Genomic DNA, 25,009 nt, shown 5'->3' with positions numbered 1-25,009 from the left:
TGAATAGTATTCCATTGTGTAAATGAACCACATTTTCTGTATCCATCTTCTATTGTGGGACATCTGGGTTGTTTCCAGCTTCTGGCTATCACAGATAAGGCCACTATGGACATAGTGGAGCACTATGCCACTGTGGAATGGTGGGTTATCTTTTGGGTATATGCACAAGAGTGGTACAGCTAGGTATTCAGGTAGATCTATTTCCAATTTTCTGAGGAACCTCCAGATTGGATATATATATCCATTTCTGTAGTTTGTCTATAAGATGTCCTTAAATGGTCCCTATGCTTAAGATTTGATCACAAATGCGTGACTCCACTGGGTGTATATTGGAAACTTTACTATTTGATACTAGTGGAAGAAGGTGGAATTTCAGAGGTGTGCCTCAGAAGGGAGTATTATGCTGTTTTCATCTTGTTTTACTTCTAGGCCATCATGGGTAAGTAGCCTCACCTACGATCTACTCTCACCTACAGGTGATGTAGTGCCACAGACCTCAAATCTATAAAGTAAAAGAAAAAAAAACAAATGAAAAAATCAAGAGAATCTCTTAAAACTGTGAATCACTCAAAATAAGCCTTTCCTTCTTCAGATTGGCTCAAGCATTCTGTCACAGTAATGGAACTTACTCCCATACAATTGGTAGTAAGTTGTTAAATCGTGTGACTGAGCCTCATAACATGTACTAGAAGGCTAGAAAATATCTCACTGAAGGAATGTGGGGATATTTAAATAAATTGATTTAAAAGATCCTAGACTTCCCCAAAAGAAGCTCAGTGGGTAGGTCTTTTGAGGTCACAGAGGACTGACTGCTCATAAAGGTAGGTAGGCTCAGTGCATGCGGTTACAGACCGAAAGGAGGAACCATTCCAAATTGACTCAGTCATGCAACATTCTGGAACAACAGTGCACCACCTCACTCTGTTTGCGTCCTAATATTTATGAAAGCTATGTTTAAAATCGACAATCTAGTTAAGCCAGACCAATAAATTTCATGACAGCACATTATTCTGATAGCAGCCTGGACTGTACTGGCTGCTTTTTAAACAGATTCCAAGAGAGAAACAGAAAGCCAAAAAAGAAACGTGCAGGGTTTCAGACGTGGAGGTTCTGCGTGCTGAAGAAATCAACACTATTAAAAAAAAGCCAGGTGCTTTGAAACGGAACAACTGGAAAGACTTCCTGGGGGAATCTCAAGAATAAGCAAAATTTTTCCGTCCGGAGCAGAAATATGTGAAGGTAAAAACTGTTTTTTTTGCAGAGCTACATTTGAGAAAGTACACAGGGATAGCCTGCTCAAAGAGGGATTTACTCAGGATGTTTCTGCATTATTCGCCTCTGTTGGTACTTAAAGGCTACTAGGCTACTACACAGGGTTTGCCATAGCAGAAGACATTGGGATCTACTGTGTTATGCTGGCTGTGTCGTGGACAGCATACAAGAGTTATGAATCATGGGAGTTTCCATTGAAAATTTGAAGGAAACCTAAGAAACTGGACCTTGTAGCCCTTGCCATACCTAGAGTAGCCCTTGCAAGGGCAGTGAATGAAGTTGTGATAGTTAAGTCATAAAAATCTGACCCAGAGAACATGGGTAAAGTCTTGCTTCTGAGGATGTGTCTCCCACAATCCCAATGGGAGCTGTTTGCTTGAATCAAGTTTGCTGTTGTTTCTATGCTTCTGTCTGTGGCTGTAGCATTGTGAGTCCTTAGCATCTGCTCCCCTCAGTCTCTGTGTGCCTCTTGTTTCATCTCTCATTCATGGCTGCTCCCACATCCCTTCAGAAGCAGCCACATGTCTTTACCCATCAATCTCATTTTTTTCCTTCCAAATTTTCTCTCTAGAATGTACAATTCTTTATCTCATAAAGCAAACTTAGACAAACACAAGACAACCATTCCTCCTTTAAGTCATTCATCCCAACGTGCAGATGGACTGGATGCATTTGGTTTGGGAGTCATGTGTAAACTGTTATGGTTTGTATCGTGAATATTATTCAACTGCTCATGTTCTGATTGTTTGACTGTCAGAGGTAGGATACTTGGAAAATGATTGAATGATAATATTATTGACTTCATTAATGATCTATGGTTATTTATAATCTAATAGGTATTAAAAGAAGGTATTATACACTGATATTACTTTAAAATACAAAATTCTTCACACATTTTAATACATCTTCACAGGGTCCATGCTCAGTTTCTCTGTATTATTCCAAAATCATTATATGTACTGCTAAGCAAGCAAGAGAGCTTATTTAACATCCTTCCTGCCATATCATAACAGCTTTCCCCACTGTCAACCCTCCAGCACTATAATGTTTTGTTTTGTTTGTAATAAAAGAAAAAACAATTGAGATATCCAAGGACTGAAACCTCAAACTCATGAATCTCTCCTTCTTTCAGTTGATGTGACATACTTTGAATTTATAATGTTCATTTAAGGCTCTCATGTGGCGCTATAGGGGATAGGAAAACTTTAGGATATGGGATATGATGAAGTTTCATACCCCAATGCTTCATATGAATATGAAGAAGTTCTATGAAATTATGTGATTGAAGAGAAATTAGATTTTGTAACACTAGTTTTTTTTCTATTTGCTGACAACCATGTTATGTAACTATATCACATGCTCTACCACAATGTATTGTAGTGCAACAAAGTAAAAGTAACACAAATATTAGCTAAAACATCAACCCCTATGAATACACACACACACACACACACACACACACACACACACACACACACACTCAAATTTCAATACCTTATATAGAAATGGGAATTTGTGGAAATCGTATTGCATTTCTATGCTCTTTGTTAAAGTCTTTTACTTCAAGACACATAATTATAAAACTACTTAATATGTATTTGGCTGTACCAAAGCTCCATTTATTTCCATTTTACTTATTTATAGGTCAAACATACAACTATAAATAACATTATTGTGAAGCATCCACTGGAAACAGAGCAATGGAAGGAACTGCAGAGATCCGTCAGTACTGTACAATGGCGTGTTTTCAAAAAGAAGAAAAAAATCTATAAACAAATAGAAGCTTAATGAATGGGACTTAAGACTTGCTTTAATGATGAATAAAGAACTGTTAATAGAACTAAAGAACGATTTTCTAATAAGATATTGCAGTAAATATCTTTGTAAAAGAAATAACTGGGGAGGGGGTAACAACCGGGAATAGTGAGATGACTCCACATTAAAAGCGCTCACCATACGAGTCTGAAGAATTGACTTTGATCCCTAGAAGCCCTGTAAAAGTGAAGGGAGAGAACCAGTACACTCCCCAGAGTTGGTCTCCAGAGAACTCCCAAAGAAATACCCGGAGTAGAAATTAGAACTCAAAATTTACTGGAGTCTCTAAATGTGATAAAGGGATCGTTTTATTATTCTCAACAAAATAGCTATGTGATCTGATCTGATCTGATATTTAAAATAATGGAATAAACACTGACAAGAATCTGGAAATGGTGCAAAGAAGAAAACATCTATAGGGCCAGTGTGATGTCACCTCAATGTTCAGTCCACAGTGATAGCAGCTGATGGGAGAACAGTGCCAGACAAGGATAAAAGTCTAGAAGTGTAGCATGAAATTTTGGGGCAATTCAGGAAATGAGGATGAAAATAAACAATTGACTGATATGAGCATGAAAACATGGAAATGACTGAATAATAAGAATAAAATCTGTGGTCTATTTATGTAAAATAAATAACATTGGGGGATGAGTCATTGGTAAGAACACTTGCTGCTCAAACACAGTGAACTGAGCTTGGATCTCCAGACCATATGTAAAATCACATGCTTGGATTTGTGAACTTGTATCCCCAGGTTCAAGCAGCAGAAACAGAAGAACCATTGGAGATTCGTGCCCACCACTCTACATAAAGATTCAGTGAATCAGCCTCAAAAGAAGAGGAAAGGGACACAACATGACACTAGATGTCTTTCTTTGGCCTCATTATATGCTGGGATATGTTTAACTACACAAAACACATATAGACACTATACACATATGTGATACACTCACACATACTAAAAATATAAATAGAAGGAAGTTAAAATGAGAAAAATGTTAATATGATCACCAAAAAAATAACAAACATGGAATAGTAAAGACACAAGAGTCAGTGGCCACAACAGCAGAAGTGCTAAATGTGAGTGGGTAGGCATGTTCAAAAGGAGGGTCTTGCTCAGGCTGAAGTCAGGACGGTTCAGGCCAGGCAGATTACATGGCTTCAGACATGTATATCTGAATATGCCACACAACCATCACAATTTCACCATCTATTATCAGCAATTGTTTAGCTCAGCATCATTATAAAATTAACAGAATTTAAGTAGTCCAAAAAGCAAATTAAGCAAATATTCTTCTATTGTTGATAAAATATAATTAAGACTAAAAGAATCTGTAACTTTACCTTACAGCATGTGGGTTAAAATTATTTTTCTTTTTCAAATATGAACTGATAAATCAATTGTTTTCTACACTCTATTTTCCTCTCTTAGGCAAAAACATTCAAATAGCTAGTGCAACCCCATGTGCCCACATTTTAAAGAAGAAACAATTTACTATTTTAATTTGCATGTATATTTGCAACATATATTAAAACTATGAAAAAAGGAAGAAAAAAAATCCATCTAATCGAACCAAAAAAGTCACAGGGAGGCAGGGAACAAGCGTCAACTACATATGTAGGACATGTTTTTCTCCTCAAAAATGTCTCCATCCAGGTTTCTGGGATGCATGCAGCTGGATCCATGTGCTAATTTTTGCTACTTTCCTCTTGTGAGTTGTATGTTATATTTGAGCAAGACAGACTGAGGTCATCTGCAGCCCTTCCTGCACATACTAATGACTCCAGATTCAAACACCTGGCATTTATTTTTGGTTGTAATTGGGAGATTATATAACTTACTAGCAATATAATTGGTGATGCTACAACTCTAGGTGTTATGCAGCTAAGGTTAAGATGTAACGGAAATGTAAATATAGTTCCAAATCTGATAGGAGGCAGCAAGTTTTTATAGTGTTTTCTGGTAAAGAGAAGAAACAAAAGTAGAGGAGAAAATTTAAAGTAATTTATTTAATCATACCCAGTAATACCCCAGGGCTTTTCACTGGATATTGAACACAACATTTATGTTACTGTGCTTATTATTATTTTTTCAATATCACAGTAGCATTTATTTCAAATCAATAGGTTAACTCACTTTTTAAAAAAGGTTCACCCACTGGAGTTAAACTCTGATAAGGTCAGGCTGGACAGAGAACTCCAGGGATCCACCTGCCTCCACTTCAGTGTTAGAATTACAGTCTTCTGCCAGTTCTCCTGACTATTCTTATGCCTCAGGTCTGGGGATTAACTCGTGCTCTCAGACACACAATCCAAGAACTTTACTAACTAAGCTTTCGTTACACATTATTGTTATGTTTCTGTAAACATTTTAAATACATTTATACATATATTTATTTGGATGAATCATGTGCTTGGCAAAACATTTTTTTCTTTTTTTACTTTTTAAAACATTTTTTGTGGCATTATTGACCCCTTCCTCCCCATTTTCTACAATATTACCCAAGGTTTGGCTAGTGTTTTGCTGTGTAAGTCTGTCTGTTTCCAATCAGTCTCTTCCTTTGAGCCAGTGAACTTGATTACCTGAAAGCTGTTTCCAAATATATATATATTTCTACTCCCTTTTTTTCCCTGCACATTTTGTAGTCAGAACAAATTGTGGGTTTAAGTTTTTGTGGATATATTATCAGTCCCATCCTTTCGTAGGAGGAAGTCATGCCTGCTTACAGGAAGTGGCCATTTCATTCCATGTATCCTATTGCTAGGAGTCTTAGCTAGGATCATCCTCATAGATTCCTGGGAGTTTCTCTTGTCCTAGATTTCCAGTTCATCTCAGAAATTCATCCCTGTCCTCACCAATCCCAGTTCATTCTCCCTCTGTCCTTCTTACACTTGATCCCTCTTGTTCCCTTCCCCAACCCTCTCCCATCCAGTTCCCTCCCTCCATCACCCCCCATCTCTGTTTTATTTCCCTTTCTCAGTGTTATTCAATCATCCTTCCTAGGCTCCTCCTTGCTACTTAGCTTCTTTGGTTCTGTGGACTGTGGCATGGTTATCCTGTACATTTTGGCTAATATCCACTTACATGTAAGTTCACAACATGTTTGCCTTTCTGAGTCAGGATTACCTTACTTAGAATGATATTTCAACTAACATGGGCCCTTAGAAGCTCTCAGAGACTGTACCACCAACCAAAGGTCCTGCATGGGACAGACTTATATTTATGAGAGAGGGAAAGGGAGACAGAGAGGAAGAGGGAGAGGGAGAGAGAGAGGGAGAAGGAGAGGGAGAGGGAGAGGGAGAAGGAGAAAATGTGTGTATGTGTGTGTGTGTGTGCGTGCGTGCGTGCGTGCGTGCATGCGTGTGTTTCTACTTGATTAGGTTTTCACCCTGACTCTGTGTAAATCAAAGGACAACTTGTGTGAGCTGCTCTTTTCCTCTCCATCATGTGAGTCCTGGGGATGAAGCGCAGGTCATCAGGCTAGTTGGTAAGTGCTTCTACCCACTGAGCAATCTTAGAAGTCCCAAGGTTACTTCCTGATTGCATTGGAAAGAACATAACTGCAGCATCATGCACAGAGTATATATGCAGACACTTTGTTTTCACAGTTACATAGAACTTTCTTCACTATATGCTACATTGTGTTCTTTCTTTGGCAAAAGTGCTATTTTCTTTCAGAGACATTTAGACAACATTTTAAAATGTTACTTCTTTATCAGCATATATATAGATATACATATATACATATATACTTATATATGGCAAATGTTCTGACTAATGCCACAATAACTGGGTAAAATCAGGAACAAGAGAATTCTGTTTATAGGGAGTGATTCTCATAGAGCAGGGAGCAGGCACTTTCACCTACCCAGGGCATATCTGAACTGATGTGCTTCACTGTGTAATTTGATTGCCTGATTTTGCTGTGAGCCCTCCAAGAAGCACAGTCCACAACCCTGTGCTACTTTAAACATCTTTATTTTCCAATAGTAGCCAAAATTTCATAAAGAAGGGAGAGAGAGTTTAGGCAAGTGTCAATCATCCCTAGGAACATGTTTTACTGATATATCCAAAGAAAAAGCACAACAATTAAGTAGAGAAATCAGCATAAATATATGAATATTTTACAGCCAAATGGAAGTTATTGTCTAGCCTAATTTACTTGATGTAATTTGTAGAATTATCGATGTATTTCTAAAACATCAAAGAGCTTGGTAAATGAATAGATGAATAATTACATATACATGCCTGAAAATGAAATCATTCATTTCAGAAATTGATCATAGAATTTCAAATATATATTTGTACAAATAAAAAGATGTATTATTAAGCTACTATAAAAGATAATACTTTGCATTATGAATAAGATGTAAAATATGTTCTAATATAGTATCACTATTAAAAGTTTTATGTAATACAATTTTTCCATAATTTTTTAAATTTCCAGTATTTTTAAAATGATATCTCCCATAGAAATCCATTTTAGAACAGCTTCTATCTCCAACGTAGGCTTAGACTTTTCCAAACCTATTTTAATAAAGGTTCTCAAATGCATGTACCCCACAGTTATAGGGAATTGTCCAAAGGTAAGGGAGCGAAGAAGATGGTAAATAGGACAAGGAGAGGCGGCCCTGTTTAGAAGTAGCTCTTTGAGATCAGCAGAACCCTGAAACACTGGGTCAGCCTGGTGCAGCTGGCCACAGGAAAATACTGTTTAAGTCAAGGTACGAAGCCTAATATTATCTGGGAATTACCTCCACTGTAATTGCCTTATCAGGTGACTCTAGTCTGTATCAAGTTGACAATTAAAGCTAACTTGGATAGTTGGACCCTCAGAAAATTGTAAATATTGAATCTTTTGTTTAAACATATAAGTAAAGTCATTTAAATAAAAAAAAGTAGCTCTGTGGGGGATTCCAATGTCCGTTGTCAGGATAACACCAGTCTAATGCAGTAGTGTGTGAGTAACAAAAGTCCAGTTTTAAATGAATTATAGGGACACCAATGGAGGAGTTAGAGAAAGAACTGAAGGAGCTGAAGGGTTTTGCAACAACAACAGTATCAACCAACTTGACACCCCCCCAGAATTACCAACCTAAGAACACACATGGAGAGACCCATGGTTCCAGCTTTGTATGTGGCAGAGGATGGCCTTGTCTGGCATCAATAGGAGGAGAAGCCCTTGATCCTGGGAAGGCTCCTTTCCCCAGTGTAAGGGAAGGCCAAGATGTTGAGGTGGGAGTGGGTGGGTGAGAGGGAGACCATCCTCATAGAAGCTGAGGGAGGTAGGATGCAGAAAGAGGGAACCTGGGAAGGGAATAACATTTCAAATGTAAATACATAAAATATCCAATAACATTAAAAACAATTAAATAAATAAATAAATAAATAAATAAATAAATAAATAAATGAGTCACCAGACACAGGTCAACCACAGCTGCAACACAATCCAGTAGAAACCAGCAGGCCTCTGCCTCATCAGCTCGAGTCAGGTGGCTCCATCAGAACTAGTCAGAACACCAGGAGATATCTTCAGTGCCTCTTTCAAGGAAGTGAAAACCAGTGAAGACCTGAGACCAATGAAGCATTGCACAGCTAGCAATTCTAGCATGCCATGACTGTGTATTGGGTCCTACTTACATTCTCTCCAAACATCACATTTCCACAGATGGCTGTACTTCAGCATAACTTCACATGAACCTGCTACAGGATAGCATTACATGACACAACTGAAGATTGCCACTCCTACATGTTTTGGACAGATATATGTTCAAAGGTTAAAAAGGTGTGTAGAAAGGGAAAGAGTTTTATCAGTCTCTGAACTCTTTTATATGACATTTCTCAGTGATCTGAGCCAAATGTTAACATAAAACATTTTGTTTTATATTATTGAAACCTTCAAAGTGAGAAATGAATTTATGAACACACATACAAAAACTATACAGCCCATAGATGTAAATTTTCATACTCAAAGGTACATCCTGCCATTATTATATTTTCTGCAGGCCCCCAAAGAGAATTGCAATCATGAGGTACAACAAAATAACAAGCACCTTCCTTTAGCTGTTCAATAACTTTTTTGAATTCCACAGAGATTTCATTGTATTTCTCTTTCTAAGGATTTCAAGTGTCTAAAATCCCAAAGACTCCTATAAATACACTTGTTACTTTGACCAAAATTTATTTTATTATAAGGGACAGGAAAGATGGCAGAGGGTGTTTACACTGCTATGGGGGTGATCTCCAAGGCATCAGCTGTCACCACGTTGTCTCCACTTGACAGTTCAATACCTGCTCATCTTGTGCTCCTGACTTTGCTGAGCTCTGAGTAAACCATGCTGTATGCAAACTGTCAGGAAAAGCCTGACATATCATTAGTACTGACCTCCAGGATGGCAGTCCCAATGTGAAACCAAACAGCACAGCTAATTTTCATTACAGTTAATTTAATCTTCACACCTTGCCACTTAGCATTGGACAGCGAAAGTCCCAAACAGTAAGCCTTTCATGGACTCTGTGATCAACTCAACAAAATCCTGAAGCTACGAACTCCACAAAGAAGGCTGCATTTTAAAGGGCTCACTATGAACCTCTTTTTTTATAACAGGTAAAACACAGTCTTAACAACCACAGTGGAATTAAAATGTTCTGTGGCATTCAAAGCAATAATTTCATATAGACCCACCTCAGCAACCATACTGCTTTAATACCTTTCCAGCTCAGATGCATCAGACAAACACCAGCTGCCACCAGAGGCACAGGTACTGCCTCCGTGCCAAGTTCTCTGATATTGCTTCTCCTAGCTTCTTGCAACCTCACTTGAGCTCAGAGTGTGTGGGAGAAATGCACAACATGTGAACTCTACCATGTGCACTCCTGCGAACAAGAGGATAAGCAAGTGTCTACTGAGGCTCTGTGCAGTGAGGCAAATGAAACATTTTTCTGGCATTTGTTTCTCAGAATTAAAAAAAAATCACACTGCTAAGACATTTGAGGGGGACAATCGTCTTCCAACCTCTCAGACTATCTCAGGGGCACATGACCTATCCTGTCACCTTTTGGAGACTCAAAAGGATCACCACACCACATTTAATCTCTTAAAGCTACCATCACAAAGAGCATCAAATTGTTATACCATATGTATGGTGTATGTTATACTGTTTTTATTTTTCAAATAATTTTCGAGAAAATATATTTTAAAAATTAGATAGTAAATTTAAATACTTAAAGCGCTTATGTCTGTATTTTAATACATGGATTGATTTCTTTCAGAAGCAGGCAATTCTTTTCAGCAAATTGTATCAGGCACCTTTGGAAGAGTATCAGATCAGTGAATGGCCTTGATTCTGCCTCTTGAAATTGCTGCATGTATGGATCAAACAGTGTGTGTTTCATAGGCCTGGCTATGCAAAGCAGGCCAGTGCATCCTGGGAAGTAACCCAAGAGCTGAAGCACTGAGGTACACCTGGGATCTTGAAAGGCAGGAGCAGCCAACTCACTGGGGAATTGAGCTATCAGTTATGGGAGGGCTCATTTCCTGCAAAGACTCTGGACAGCTGGCTGAGGAAAGTGGCAGAGCTGCGCATGGTGACAGGCTCTGGAGACAGTGACTACATTAGCACTATGTATACAGTGACTCATATTTTTCTCCTTTCAGCCATCCTCACATAAATAACAAGAGCACCAGACATAGTAACTGAGCAGAGATGTGAAGTATCGATGATATATTTTTAATTTTCTCAGCGTCTGGACATTTATTATAATTTAGTGGAAGTCATGTGATACAAGAAAAGACAGCCGAAGACTTTAAAAGCAGATAAGCCATGGTGTAAATCCTGGTTTGACCATTAAACAGGTTTAGTCACCTTCAGAGTAGAAGCCTTTTAGGTCTCAGTTTCTCTGCTGCAATACCATAAAATATTTTTACTGTGTTAAAAATCAGAAATAATGTTTAAAGTTGAAAAGGCACTGTCACTGAAGTATCAAAGACTGTGATTTGATTGTATGAATCTGGAATTCCTGTGATTATTACATTGGTCTTGATCCTCAAGCAAAACTTAAATCAGATCCTGCTAATAGTTAAGATAACAAGTTTCAACTTTGAATTGCACAATTTCAACTTAGGCGACCAATAGTTCCCTAAGAACACAGTTATGTAACTTATAGACAATTTAAACTATGCATCTGCTTAATGTTCTTTTTGTTCTAAGCTTGAAGAAGATGTTTCAGTGGCTGAAGCTTACCACCAGGAGGAGCTCCATAGTTCTTGATGAGTTTTTCTCAGGTCGGTTTAATCCAAGGCCAATGCATAACAGGAATGACAGATGGGAGGCATGAGTTTTTCTTAGTTCCTTAGATGTCTTAGTTTTTCTACTTCAAATTCTCAGCATGCATTGCTCTGGGGCTTCAGGTAGCCAAGGAATTAGCACAGAAAGAAGGCCTTCTTGAATATGAAATGTTCAAGAAGGCTTAAGATGTGTGCACACATTTATTTCTACTCTGGACTGATGTGGGGTGGAAATTGCATGTTTTTCAGATATACTTAACCTTCCTTCTTTCTTCCCTCCCTCCCTACCTTTTTAACCCCCCTTCCATTTTTTTGGTGATAGTCTTGTTTCTTTGTTGGAATAGTGATACTTTGAATACATTTCAAGCCTTATGTCGGTTCTGAGTTTCAAGAATTAAAGACCCCATTATAAAGAAGGAGTTTTAAGAATTAAACATAGAATTTAGAGTGTTAGATATAAGTGCTACCAGATACCTTGTGATTTGTTACCCCAGTAGAATGTATGCTTAAATTTTGTGTTTTAAAATTCTGGAGCCCAGGGTAAAAAAATTCTATGAACAATTTTATTTTCAGAGGAAACTGTCACATGTGTTGGCTATTTGGGTTAAATCTTGGATCTTCCGTTTGCTAATTTTTCAAGTTTTTACACATCTTTAATATTCCTATCCTTTTTCTTGTTACATAAAATTGAGATTATTAAATATATTCTTCATATGACTATCAATTTAGATAATAATCAAGTCATTGTTACTGGAAAGATACTGTTTTAGGCTCTAAAATATAATGCTGAACAATAAACTCTAGTCTTTATAAAACATATTTTAAGATTTATACACACATAAACACACACTCACACACATACCCTTACAAACACACATGCATACAGTGAGAGACAGACAGACAGAGAGATAAAGCAATATAAGCAAACAAATAAAAACTATGTGTTAGCAAAATTTTCAGACATGACTTTTCTGAAAGGACAAGGTATAAATGCTTAGGGATAAATTTGTTTCAGACTACAGGAAAGTAAGGTATAAAGTTATTGTCTTGATGCTTAGAAATATGATTAGTTTTTGAATTGAACACTATTACTAAAGTCTTTTAGTAAGTTATCATTTCTGAGAGGATAAATATTTTCAACCTAAGTAGATTCATGAGTATTAAAATCTATTTTGAACTCATTTTTTAAAAAAATTGTTAGACATCCGCTTTAGATGGAAAAATACAATGCATATATATTTGGTTCTCTCTCTCTCTCTCTCTGTCTGTCTTACTGTGTGTGTGTGTGTGTGTGTGTGTGTGTGTGTGTGTTTGTGTATGTGTGTTAGCAGTTTTTCATGATTGCTTCATATTTTCTTCAAAGAAAAAAATGTGGCTGAAAATATTATATCCCTTTCTCAATTCTTTGCACTCTCTTTGTAAAGAGAATAGGTCTCTGGGTTTGGTCTTCGCGTTTCATATGGATATTTTCAACTTCTCTTGGACAAGTAGATAATAATTACACTGAGATATTTGAAGGCTTATAGATGTAACTAGAATAACAATAAACTAATAACTTTCATCTACCATTTTATGAGTAAAATTTATTCTTCTTCCAGGATGTTCCTTTTGGTCATTCCTGAGATTATGTTGCAATGCATTAATGTTATAAATTGATTCATTCCCCAGCTTATAGATGTTAAAACATCCCATACTTTCAATATTAAAAATGAAGTTATGAATAACTTGTTTCCAATGTGATCACTTTTTAATCAATATCAGTATATTCTTCCAGCCAGAATATATCCCTAGTGAGACACAATGGGTCTGGAGTGTGCCACTGTGGTATAAACTTAAGAAATTTGAGAAATCAATGCATTAGGAGAAGGGCTATCAGTCCCATTGTTTCTAAACAACCAGTATTTTACACTGATGTATATTCAAAACTAGTATTCTCCATTTTTTATTTATTTTAAGGAAATGTTAAGGCAATTAGATGTACAGTACTAGAAGTATAATTTCTACTAAAGGTACATGAAGAAAAGAGCTAATAATTGTAGTGATACACATCTGGAATTTCAGGATTTAGGGGAGGTTATACCAGGAAGTCAAGGAAGTTACACTTGGAAGATCAATTAATTTACTGTCAGAAGTCCAGGTCATTCTGAGTTACCTGGAAAAACCAAGACTTCAAGAGTCAAAGCATGGGGTAGAACAGAGAAGTATAGAGTGTCTACTATCATATGTGTGGCCCTATATTGAATTTCAAGCTATGAGAGGGAAAAAACTGAGTAGCATACAGAGATGGGTCTTGTCCAATATATGAAAACTTGGATACCACTGCAGAATGAGCTTGCAATTCACAGAAAGGGCTCTCTCTCTCTCTCTCTCTCTCTCTCTCTCTCTCTCTCTCTCTCTCTCTCATTTGTTTTTATTTGTGGACTAGCTGACGATACTTGTAGGAATTACCCCAATAAAATCCCCCAGAACAGATTATCAATTTTCTTGGATAAGAACATTTCATATGTGTTGTCCTTAGAAGGAATGAAAATAAATTGTTTCAACAAATGTTAAAGAGTCTAACATTGCTCATTTGTTAATAAATAAATGTTAATTTAATAATAATAACAATAATAATAAATACATTATTTCTTTTGGACATTGCTTTATAAGCCTTTAGACTTACTGATTTTGCCCTGTGTTCTGTTGCCTATATAAGTGTGGCTGTCATCTCTAGTTAAAAATCCTCAGAAGAGAAATTGATAGAGTTGATCTCTTGACATGGGAAATATTGCTCCCTTCTCTTTTTCTTATTGTATATAACTCAACATTAATACAGTCTAGATTTTGACACAGCTAACCAGGCACTTCTGCCTCTATGCTCTGTGTTTAAGTAGCAAGGTGTTTACTTTGTGCCATCTATAAAGAGATAATGTATTTGAGTGTCCAAACAGCTGGCTAGAAAGGACAATCTCTAAGCTCAGCAACCAGAATTTCTAACACACTTTGGCTTTCTGATGATGTCAGGTTGCCCACCTGTGTGCACTTTGACATTCTTCTGGGTCATATTAATTTTCAATCAAAAATTTCTTTGTGTCTGTATTCTAAGCTACACCTACCTTATATGTCATCACTCTAGGATATTATCTATTGTGTAGCCACTTGTTTATAATGATAAATATGTTTGAATCACATTAGCAACCCAAATAAAAGATACATTTTGTAATTTTGATTTAACAATTTTGAGACAATTTTTTCAAAATATTACATCCCGTTGACATCTATAAATTCTGGTAAAATGGAAAGAGAGGGAGGGAAGATAGGTAGATAGATAGATAGATAGATAGATAGATAGATAGATAGATAGATAGTTAGATAGAGTCAGAATAGGTTACCAGATAATTCAAGGCAATACCTGAATCTTGAAATAATACTTCAATGAATCAGTTATTGTATTATAATTTCTAATATTTTAAAATAATAATGTTAAATATTATTTTAACAGATACAGATAAATCAACATGCTTAAATTTGAAGGAACTATACATTTTAACTTTTACATGGAAAATATTTCTAACAAAATGCTTCCCTTTATAAACAAAAACTTTAGGAATATTAAAGCAAATAGAAGAATGCATTTGAGATTATGCTTTGCATTTCTGATAAAATATGAAAGTTTTATATTTCTTTTATTGAAACACTGTGAAAAATTATTCACACTCATTTCTAAATCTGAGATATTAGATAACTTATTTTACTTACTTCCTAGTATATGAGTGAAATATAACTAGCGATACTTCAAAAGAAATCTTATTTTCTCAATCTGTTTGTGAACTCCTTACAGTTGGAAATTCAAAGACTAAATGTGGTGGTGAATTTCTGTATTTCCATAATGTGGAAGGAAACATCGATGGTTTGAAATGAATGTGGAGTCGGCCTGAGCCTCATAGTGAAATTTCATTTCATCAAAACAAAAATACATGGCATGATGAATCAATAAAATATTCATATTTTATATTGCTTATGTCAGATACTATGAGATAGTATACAATATCTTAAAATACATGCCCAATCACATATTTACACACAAATACACACACACACACACACACACACACACACACACTCATTAAATCTGGCACCTAACAATGGGTAAACTGAGTTACTAGAGACAAAATTATAGGGCGCATAAATATATTTCTTTCAAAGGAAATGGTTAAAGTTTTGAGCAAAGGTATTTGATGTTGACACAATTTCTTTCCCAATATTTTCAGACAAATTAGTCATCCTATCTGCTACCATTAGAACTTGAGACAGTCAGTGGGCTTCGATGATGTACAGGCTTTTAAGAATGACAATGTCTCACTTTTTACAAGTGGCTTGTCAAAGTGTTCTGATTCAATTTCCTTTTCTAGCTTCCGAGCTGTGGTCCATCCCTTTTCTATTTACTTCACAGCATCCATTTAGATGCCCTGCAGTAATTGTTAATGTGACCACTATTGAAAGAAACGTGATGCCCAGGGATAGAGTGCATGCTGCCTGCATTAGAACTCACTTAAAAGTCAAGTATTTGGATGTCAAAACCAGGGCAAACCTTAGGGACATGATACTTAGATAATCAATTCCTTCACATTATGACAAGACAGAAATGCTTCAAGCCGAGTCAAATAGAACACCAGATATTTACACAAAATAAAGTATTACAAAGAAACAGCCACAAAGAGCTAGCACTTTTCATTGGGCTATTTTACTGAATGTAGGTGAAAAGAAATAAAAATTCTATGCTACATTTTTTCAAAATAAAGTATAACAAAGAGTAAAAAAAGAATTGTTTTCCTAGTGTCAAGTGTGAATTAAGCTCTTAAGTTTAACTAAAACTACCATGAATGTAGTCACTATAAATATTCCTTAAATTTCAGATTAGAATATGTAATTTGGAAAGTTTTTAAATTACTTCGTACAAAATATTAATGTCAGGCAAAAAAGTATTCTCTCTTCTTTTTGTGTAGTTTGAGAAAAAACTCAAAGATAAAAGGCTACTATAAATTTCAAAAAGTATTAATTCAATATAAATATATTCAAAGTATTTTCCCTAATTTCTGTATATGTAACTCTGTGGGCCACATGAAGCCACACCAACCCAACAAATTATACGATTGATTTCCTTTTTCTTTTCACCACACAAAATGCTTAATCCAGTGACAGTTTGGCAGGTGAAATAGCGAAGAATCAAGATACATGTTCCAAAAACGAACAAAAAGAAAAATTAGACAACATATTCTTATTAGAAATTCAGACCTTCATACCTGATCTCCCAGTTTTCAAGTTTGCTTTCCTGAGTCTAGGCCCTTCTCCACTTAAGGATAATCATTGGGTAACTGAAGGTTTATCTGGCCTTTAGCCTGACTGATATTTTTTTCTTTTATTGGATATTTTCTTTATTTATGTTTCAAATGTTATTCCCTTTCCCAGTTTCCCCTTTGGCAACCCCAATCTCACTGCCGTCCTGCTTCTATGATGGTGCTCCTCCACAAGACACCCATTCCCTCTCTCCTCCCTACCTGGCGTTCACCTACATTAGAGCATCAAGCCTTCACAGGACCAAGGGCCTCTCCTCCCCTTGATGTCTGACAAGGCCATCCTTTAACTGACATTTTAAGACAATGAAAAGGTTACTACTTAATTAAGACTGTTGGGTTACTCTGAAGTTTAATTTATAGCCTAGTGATTGAACACTTTCCAGAACAGACAGAACTAGCTTTGACATAAATGGAATTAGAAGAGTAGGAAACACCCCTGCCCTGTCTTGTCTTCTTGTCTTGAGTCCTTTTCTGATTATATGCACAGTGGATTATTTATTTACCTTAATTCAATATTGGTCCAAGGAAGCTCCACTCTCTCTTTTAATTTTATTCTTTTTTGTTTGTTTGGGTTTTTTTTTTTTTCCGGAGCTGGGGACCGAACCCAGGGCCTTGCGCTTGCTAGGCAAGCGCTTTACCACTGAGCTAAATCCCCAACCCCTTAATTTTATTCTTAAAATAAAACAATATATTTATGTTTTCCTGCCACTCAATTCTTCCCAGATTCTTTGTCACTCTCTATATACCCAATTTCATTATCAAGAGAAAGAAAGAAAAAAATGAAAGAAAGAAAGAAAGGAAGGAAGGAAGGAAGGGAGGAAGAGCAAACGAAAGAGAGAAAGAAAGAAAAAAAGAAAGAAAGAAAGAAAGAAAGTACCAGCAGTCCAACAAGATGAAATATAAAACTAGACTGGCCTGTGCCTCTTAAGACCCAACAGTCTGAAGATCTCCCAGGGGTTTTGCTGTACACAGGACAATATGTAAGGGACCCTCCCAAACAACTACAATAGCTAAAATCTCCAAGGAGCCCAGCAAACTCAGGACCCATCAACTCCCAAGCCAGCCCCCCAATTTCCAACCCTCTTGGAAATAGGGGAGGAGGAATGGGATGATAAACTGTAGGTGGGAGGACCATGAAGGGAATAATGACTGGGCTTTAAAAATGATTAAGGAGTAATAATAATAATAATTTAAAATTAGGAAAAAATTTAAAATGAAACAAAAGTCACACACACACACACACACACACACACACACACACACACACACACACACACACAAACAACTCACAAAAATCATAGAGTTCATTTAGAATTAGCCAAGTATTCTAAGTCATGTTTCATTCTCCAGAGTGGGGTTTATATACTGACTGATGTTCCATTGGAGTAAACCAATTTCAATTTTCTTTTCCTTTTCTCATTTCCAGTTGTGAATTATAAATATTTTGTTGGGGTGGTACTAACCTAAAACTGGAGATGTCAGTCTGACTAGCATTTTAGGACAATGAAATGTCTATTTCAGATGGGTAGGTGTCCAGTTGGATATGTAACAGAGGATGGCCTTAGTAGGCATCACTGGGAGGGAAAGCCCTTGGTCCCATGGAGGCTCAATGACCCAGGTTAAGGGAATGTTAGGGTGCTGAGACAGAAGTGGGTGGGCAAGTGGGGGAGCACCCTCATGGAGGCAGGGGGAAGGAGGGGGAGATAGGGGCTTGCGGAGGAGAAACTGAGAAGGGGAAAACATTTGAAATGTCAGTAAATAAAATAACCAATAAAAATGAAAAAGAAAAGAAAAGTTTATTTAAAATTAAATTTAAGACTCTGGAACTTACTGTGAAATTTAGTTTTCAGTCTAGTAACTGAATCCTTTTCCAGAACAGGCAGAATTTGCTTTGGCTAGAACAGTTGTGGAGAAGGAAATGCCCAGTCTCATCTTTTTTGCATGTCTTTTTTGATTGTTTTTTCTGTGGTTTATTTACCTGCACTGGCTCCATGAACTCTTGGCAAAACTACAATAAATAAATCAATAAATCAATAAATAAATCAATAAATAAATATAAAAATGGGATTCATTTAGTATAGCCAAGGATTCTGGATGACATTTCATGTCTTTGAATATGGTTTATACATTCAGTGAAATTGCATTGGGAAAACTTTTTTTCTTTCTCAACAGCTATCAATTGTAAATGGTTTAAAAGTTAGGGATTGGACTACTAACCTGAAACTAGATAGATCACAGACCATAGGGGAACATAGATTACTATCCTGCTAAGATAACATAGCAATAAAATAACTCCCAAAGGCATATAGATGTAGCCATAAATATATGTTCATCTGTCATCAGAGAAGTTACATCTTTCAATATATAGTAATTAATACAGGAACCCAATACTTGACAGCAAGAATAAAGTGAAAGATTTCAGAGTCTTCGGTTCTAAATGAATGGGAAGGTTTTATCAAACTCCTTCCCCTCAAGACTATGGTATCTATGTGAAAGATGAGATCAGCTTGAAAGAACCAAGAACAAAGGAAGATTTAAAAAAAAACAAAAGTCCTCTAAGACAAAAAACTGAACATAAGAACTAACACAGACTCTGAAAACATACCGAAGACCTGTAGAAGTCCAAACCAGCAAAAATACAAGTGTGACAAGGTCAAACGTGTAAGACAGCCCCATAGGTTTTCAAACATCTTTATTCTTCTCACTTTGCCTCTTCTCTCTATGTTTGCCTCAAATCTCCTTCTCCAGATTAGTCTCCCAACCTGTATCCCTCATTTTCTCCTCTGTAGCTACGATGTCTTGCTATTCTGTCCTCTAGAGCTCTTTATGCTCTCCTTTGCCCAACCATGCTCTCATTTTACATTTCTGGTATCATAATTAATCCTGGCTATTTGATACCATATAAAGATTTAGAGGAGGAAAACACACACACACACACACACACACACACACACACACACACACACACACACACACACACATTCACCAAGAGGAGGAAACATTTACCTTTCATTATTCTGGGTCTGGGTGACCTTACTAAGTATATTTTCACCCATTTACCTTCAATTTTAGAAATTCACGTTTTGTTATAGTTGAATAATGTTCTCTAATACTACTATGTCAATGTATGCACATGAATGTTCCCTTAAATTATATTTAACATACACATGTGTGTATAGATACGTAACACACATATGTATATGCATGCGCACACATGAATGCACATTCATTTAATGCTAAGTTATTTGAGAAGACAACTTCCTCCTACAAAACACAACTTTCTTTTTTTATTGGATATTTCATCAATTTACATTTCAATGTTATTCCCTTCCCTGCTTTCCCATATGGAAACCCCCTATCCCATCTCCCCTCCCCCTGCTTCTATTGGGTGCTCTCCCCTCCAACCACCCACTCCCACCTCACTGCCCTAGCATTCTGATACACTGGGGCATCAAGCCTTCACTGGGCCAAGGGCCCTTCCTTCCTTGATGCCTGTTAAGGCTACCCTCTGCTACATATGCAGCTGGAGCCATGGAACCTTCCATGTGTACTCCTTGGTTGGAGGTTCAGATCCTGAGCACTCTGGGGTGTCTGGTTGGTTGATATTGTTGTTCTTCCTGTTAGTTGCAAACCCCTCTTTAAAAATGCCAGTTTCCAGACATTAGAAACTTCTTTTTGAGTTCTTGGTCTGTGGATTCCAAGAGACACCACCACTACATACCCCCAAATTTAAGCTATTGTTGTTGCTACTGGTTGCTGACCCCACACCTTTCTGGCACAGTAATTAGAGGAGTCAAACTATATCTGATGTAGAAGCCTCCTTACTGAGGACTACATCTCATGTTAATCAAGTGTAAATTCTTAATCAAGTGTAAATTCTTTTAGCCACAACAATAAACAGAATAGAAAGGTATTCCAAATAACTCAATAGTGGTACTTATATACTGGGAAGAGCCAACAGCAACGTAATTGGACTCAAGGCCCACTCAATAGGAAGAAACTCGTGCCTGATACTGTAAACATAGTCTGTTATACATATCTGATGGGATGACACAATTTAGACGAAGGGTTCCTACTGTCTCTTTCCTAAGCCAGTATGATCTCTAAATACATTGCTAATATTTATCCTTATACCCACAGAAAAATTGTGTCTCTCACACCTCACCAAAAAAAAAAAACTACTGTTTGCATCATTGGAGATAATCACAGAAAGATACAGTGACCAAAACTTGGAGAACAAAGGATGATGTGGTGCTGCTCCCCAACTGATATGTTTACAACACAATCCCTATACCTATCGTTCTGGCGAAACAACAGAAAATATACTAGCGGTTGTAGGAGCCAGAAGATTAAGATGCCTACTATAAGATACTGTCTCCTTATAAAAGGGGGAAGGGATGATGTAAATTGAAGGGAGCTAAGAAGGGTGTAGTGGGGGGCAGATAAGATCAAAATACATTGTATGAAACTCTCAGTAATTTAGTAAAAACTTTACTTAAACATGAACGTATTTCTACAATGAGTTTTAGTACTCTGTCCTTTGTGGTTGATCAGTTATTAAAATAAGAGCTATAGCTCTAGTCTGCATTGTTTTTATTGTTTTATCTCAGGTAGAAATTATCAGTTTATCAAGACATTTTTAATGATATTCAAATATGATTAAATCAGTGCCTTGTTCAGTCCTCCGTTAGCATATGGGAGCAGACACACAGAGAGATATTCAGCCAAACATTATCGAGAGATTTAGAGTTCTTAGAAAATTCAGCCCTAACTGGGATGTTTCCATCAAATTGCTCTACGTAAGAAATCTTCAACATCTTTAGTCATAAGGGAAATGCAAATCAAAACAACCCTGAGATTTCACCTCACACCAGTGAGAATGGCTAAGATCAAAAACTCAGGGGACAGCAGATGCTGGCGAGGATGTGGAGAAAGAGGAACACTCCTCCATTGTTGGTGGGATTGCAAACTGGTACAACCATTCTGGAAATCAGTCTGGAGGTTCCTCAGAAAATTGGACATTGAACTACATGAGGACCCAGCTGTACCTCTCTTGGGCATATACCCAAAAGATGCCCCAACATATAAAAAAGACACATGCTCCACTATGTTCATCGCAGCCTTATTTATAGTAGCCAGAAGCTGGAAAGAACCCAGATGCCCTTCAACAGAGGAATGGATACAGAAAATGTGGTACATCTACACAATGGAATATTACTCAGCTATCAAAAACAACGACTTTATGAAATTCGTAGGCAAATGGTTGGAACTGGAAAATATCATCCTGAGTGAGGTAACCCAATCACAGAAAAACACACATGGTATGCACTCATTGATAAGTGGCTATTAGCCCAAATGCTTGTATTACCCTAGATGCCTAGGACAAATGAAACTCAAGACGGATGATCAAAATGTGAATGCTTCACTCCTTCTCTAAAAGGGGAACAAGAATACCCTTGGCAGGGAAGAGAGAGGCAAAGATTAAAACAGAGACTGAAGGAACACCCATTCAGAGCCTGCCCCACATGTGGCCCATACATATACAGCCACCCAATTAGACAAGATGGATGAAACAAAGAAGTGCAGACTGACAGGAGCCGGATGTAGATTGCTCCTGAGAGACACAGCCAGAATACAGCAAATACAGAGGCAAATGCCAGCGGCAAACCACTGAACTGAGAACGGGACCCCGTTGAAGGAATCAGAGAAAGAACTGGAAGAGCTTGAAGGGGCTCGAGACCCCATATGTACAACAATGCCAAGCAACCAGAGCTTCCAGGGACTAAGCCACTACCTAAAGACTATACATGGACTGACCCTGGACTCTGACCTCATATGGTAGCAATGAATATCCTAGTAAGAGCACCAGTGGAAGGAGAAGCCCTGGGTCCTGCCAAGACTGAACCCCCAGTGAACTAGATTGTTGGGGGGAGGGCGGCAATGGGGGGAGGATGGGGAGGGGAACATCCATAAAGAAGGGGAGGGGGGAGGGGGATGTTTGCCCGGATACCGGGAAAGGGAATAACACTCGAAATGTATATAAGAAATACTCAAGTTAATAAAAAAAATAAAATAAAATGTAAAAAAAAAATTGCTCTACGTAGACTCTGCGCTCTGCAGAAGTGGAGGCAGAATGGCTCTAAGACCCACAGGGATGGAAGACACCAAGCAAACAAAACCCTGTAAACGAACATGAACAAAACTATGAACTCAGGGAATGAACCAATGTGCACAGGACCTATACAGATGTGTGCCAGATGCCTTGCCCTTGTTATATAACAGCTCCCAGTTTAGTGTTTTTATGAGATTTCTGACAGCGCAAGATAGTGAGTCTCTGGTACTTGTGTCCTTTCTTGAACTCTGTCAAAGTTTCATGTAACAATTTTTATCTTATTTTATTTTGTTATTTTTCAAAATGAATGAATGATAAAAGAAGATCCAAATGTATGAATGAATGAAAACCTAGCCACTAGGGTAAAGATTTACAACAAAAATGCCATTTATGCCTTCCTGGAGAGAAAAAGAGTTTTCTCCAATGAAGTGATATTGAGTATATCAACAACTCCCTGGCAGATCTCACGCTCGAGAGTAGATAACCAGCATATAATAGACGTAACAGTTTTGTGGGGAGTGTGTTGTTATTTGGTCAGTTTTTGGGTTTTGTTGTTGCTGATGTTAGCTTGTGTGTTTTCCTTCTAGGTAATGTTGCGTTTTATTTTCTGGTTTTTGAGCATGTTGGGCTTGCTTTGGTTTTTATAAAAGAACTTAAAGTAGGTTGGCTAGGGAGGAGAGAAACTGGGTGAATTTGGGAAAGGAAAACATGTGATCAAAATATATTTAAATTCAATATATTTAATACATTTAAATAATAAAAACATTGGTGGATTTTTTTCTTTGATGAAAAGAGAGAAAAATAACTATAAGTAAAACCACGGGGTTTATGTTTCATTCAGTTTTCTGACAAAAGGCAGAGGAAGTCTATGTGTGCCAAGCTTACAACGAACTGCAGGTGTGGCTAAGCTGAAGGAATGAGTTACTTGGTCAGATTCTGTCTGTAAAACCGAACATCTATCTAAGTACACTATCTAAGTGAAGTTGAAATGCATAAGGGAGAACCAAATCAACTTTTACTAAAGAAGAGAAACTCTACCTGTAAATGGCAAATAACCAAATTATATTCTAAGAAAAAAAAAGTGAGAAATAGGGGAAGTGGACATTTTTCTTAGGAAGACTGGTGTGTTAGAGAACTTCTTTAGGATGAGCAGTGTGTACTCATTTGTGTGAGAAAGGGGTTTAGAAAATAAAATATAAATGAATAAATTGGAAGTAATTAATAGGAGAGAAAATAAGCAGCAAGATTGCCATGAAATTCAACACTAGCCTGAATCTTACCCTTGATTTTTCTCTATTGAAGTTAGAATATTATTATAAATTCAACAGTAAAGCTACTAGATCCCAAAATGTTCAATAAATACATTCTTATAGGATAACAATAGGAAAAGTAGAGAAGTCTTTGGAATGAGGAGAACCCCTATATAATATGGGTTCCAAGCCATTTAAATATATTAGTGACCAACTTCACTACAATAAAACAAAGCATGTCATATATATATATATATATATATATATATATATATATATATAGAGAGAGAGAGAGAGAGAGAGGGGGGGGGTGGAGGGGGCTAAACAAGATATATGTCATATGTTACTGGTTAATCTTTATTTATTAGAGCTTGTGTTCTTAGAGATGTACTTCATCTTAACATGATACTACAAAACTATGTAAAACATCTGTTCCCAGCAGCCATTCCCTGTTTCCCATACCCACTAAAAATGTATTTGCTTCTTAGACAGCACACCTGCAATTTGCAGACTATCAATTGCTAATGAATGGTCCACCTGTGCTGCTATGACAAGACGTGCTCTACGCCCTGTGTGGAGCAACGAAAGCAAGGTCTGGGACTCGTGCTGAGAGATGGTATTCCAGAACTATCAGTTGAAAAAGCAGGTGACATGCTTGATTTCTACATTTTTCTAAGGACAGAAGGACTGATTTACAGGCATTGACGAAAGCAAGCCACAGTAGATGTAGGTTAGCTAGGAGAGAGCTCTGAAGGGTCACTATCTGATAATATGGCAAGGCTGAACAGCCCAGGGGCATAATGTAAATTTTAGTCTGGTTGAAATATGCATGAGGGGGAAGAAAAGAACTTGGAAAAGAAGAGTAAGGATAATGAAAGGGGACACAACTGCTACTGTAAATTAGCTTTCAAGGAAGACTGAGAAAATGCCAAA

At 37.0% G+C, this 25,009-nt stretch overlaps 1 long non-coding RNA gene and 1 other non-coding gene across 2 annotated transcripts; one reads left to right on the top strand and one right to left on the bottom strand.

Annotated features, from left to right (window-relative positions):
• Nucleotides 1-867: 867 nt before the first annotated feature.
• On the top strand, nt 868-3,232 carry LOC134485761 (uncharacterized). Its single transcript, XR_010064011.1, has 2 exons — nt 868-1,239; nt 2,917-3,232. It is a non-coding gene; the product is annotated as an uncharacterized LOC134485761 (long non-coding RNA).
• On the bottom strand, nt 2,144-2,246 carry LOC120101208 (U6 spliceosomal RNA). The gene has a single exon (XR_005501596.1). It is a non-coding gene; the product is annotated as a U6 spliceosomal RNA (small nuclear RNA).
• Nucleotides 3,233-25,009: the final 21,777 nt, after the last annotated feature.

Source organism: Rattus norvegicus, chromosome 2 (assembly GCF_036323735.1).
Source record: "Rattus norvegicus strain BN/NHsdMcwi chromosome 2, GRCr8, whole genome shotgun sequence".
In the NCBI taxonomy this organism is placed as follows: Eukaryota; Metazoa; Chordata; class Mammalia; order Rodentia; family Muridae; genus Rattus; species Rattus norvegicus.
The sequence above is the reverse complement of the archived record's forward strand: the minus strand, read 5'-3'. Positions and strand labels throughout refer to the sequence as shown.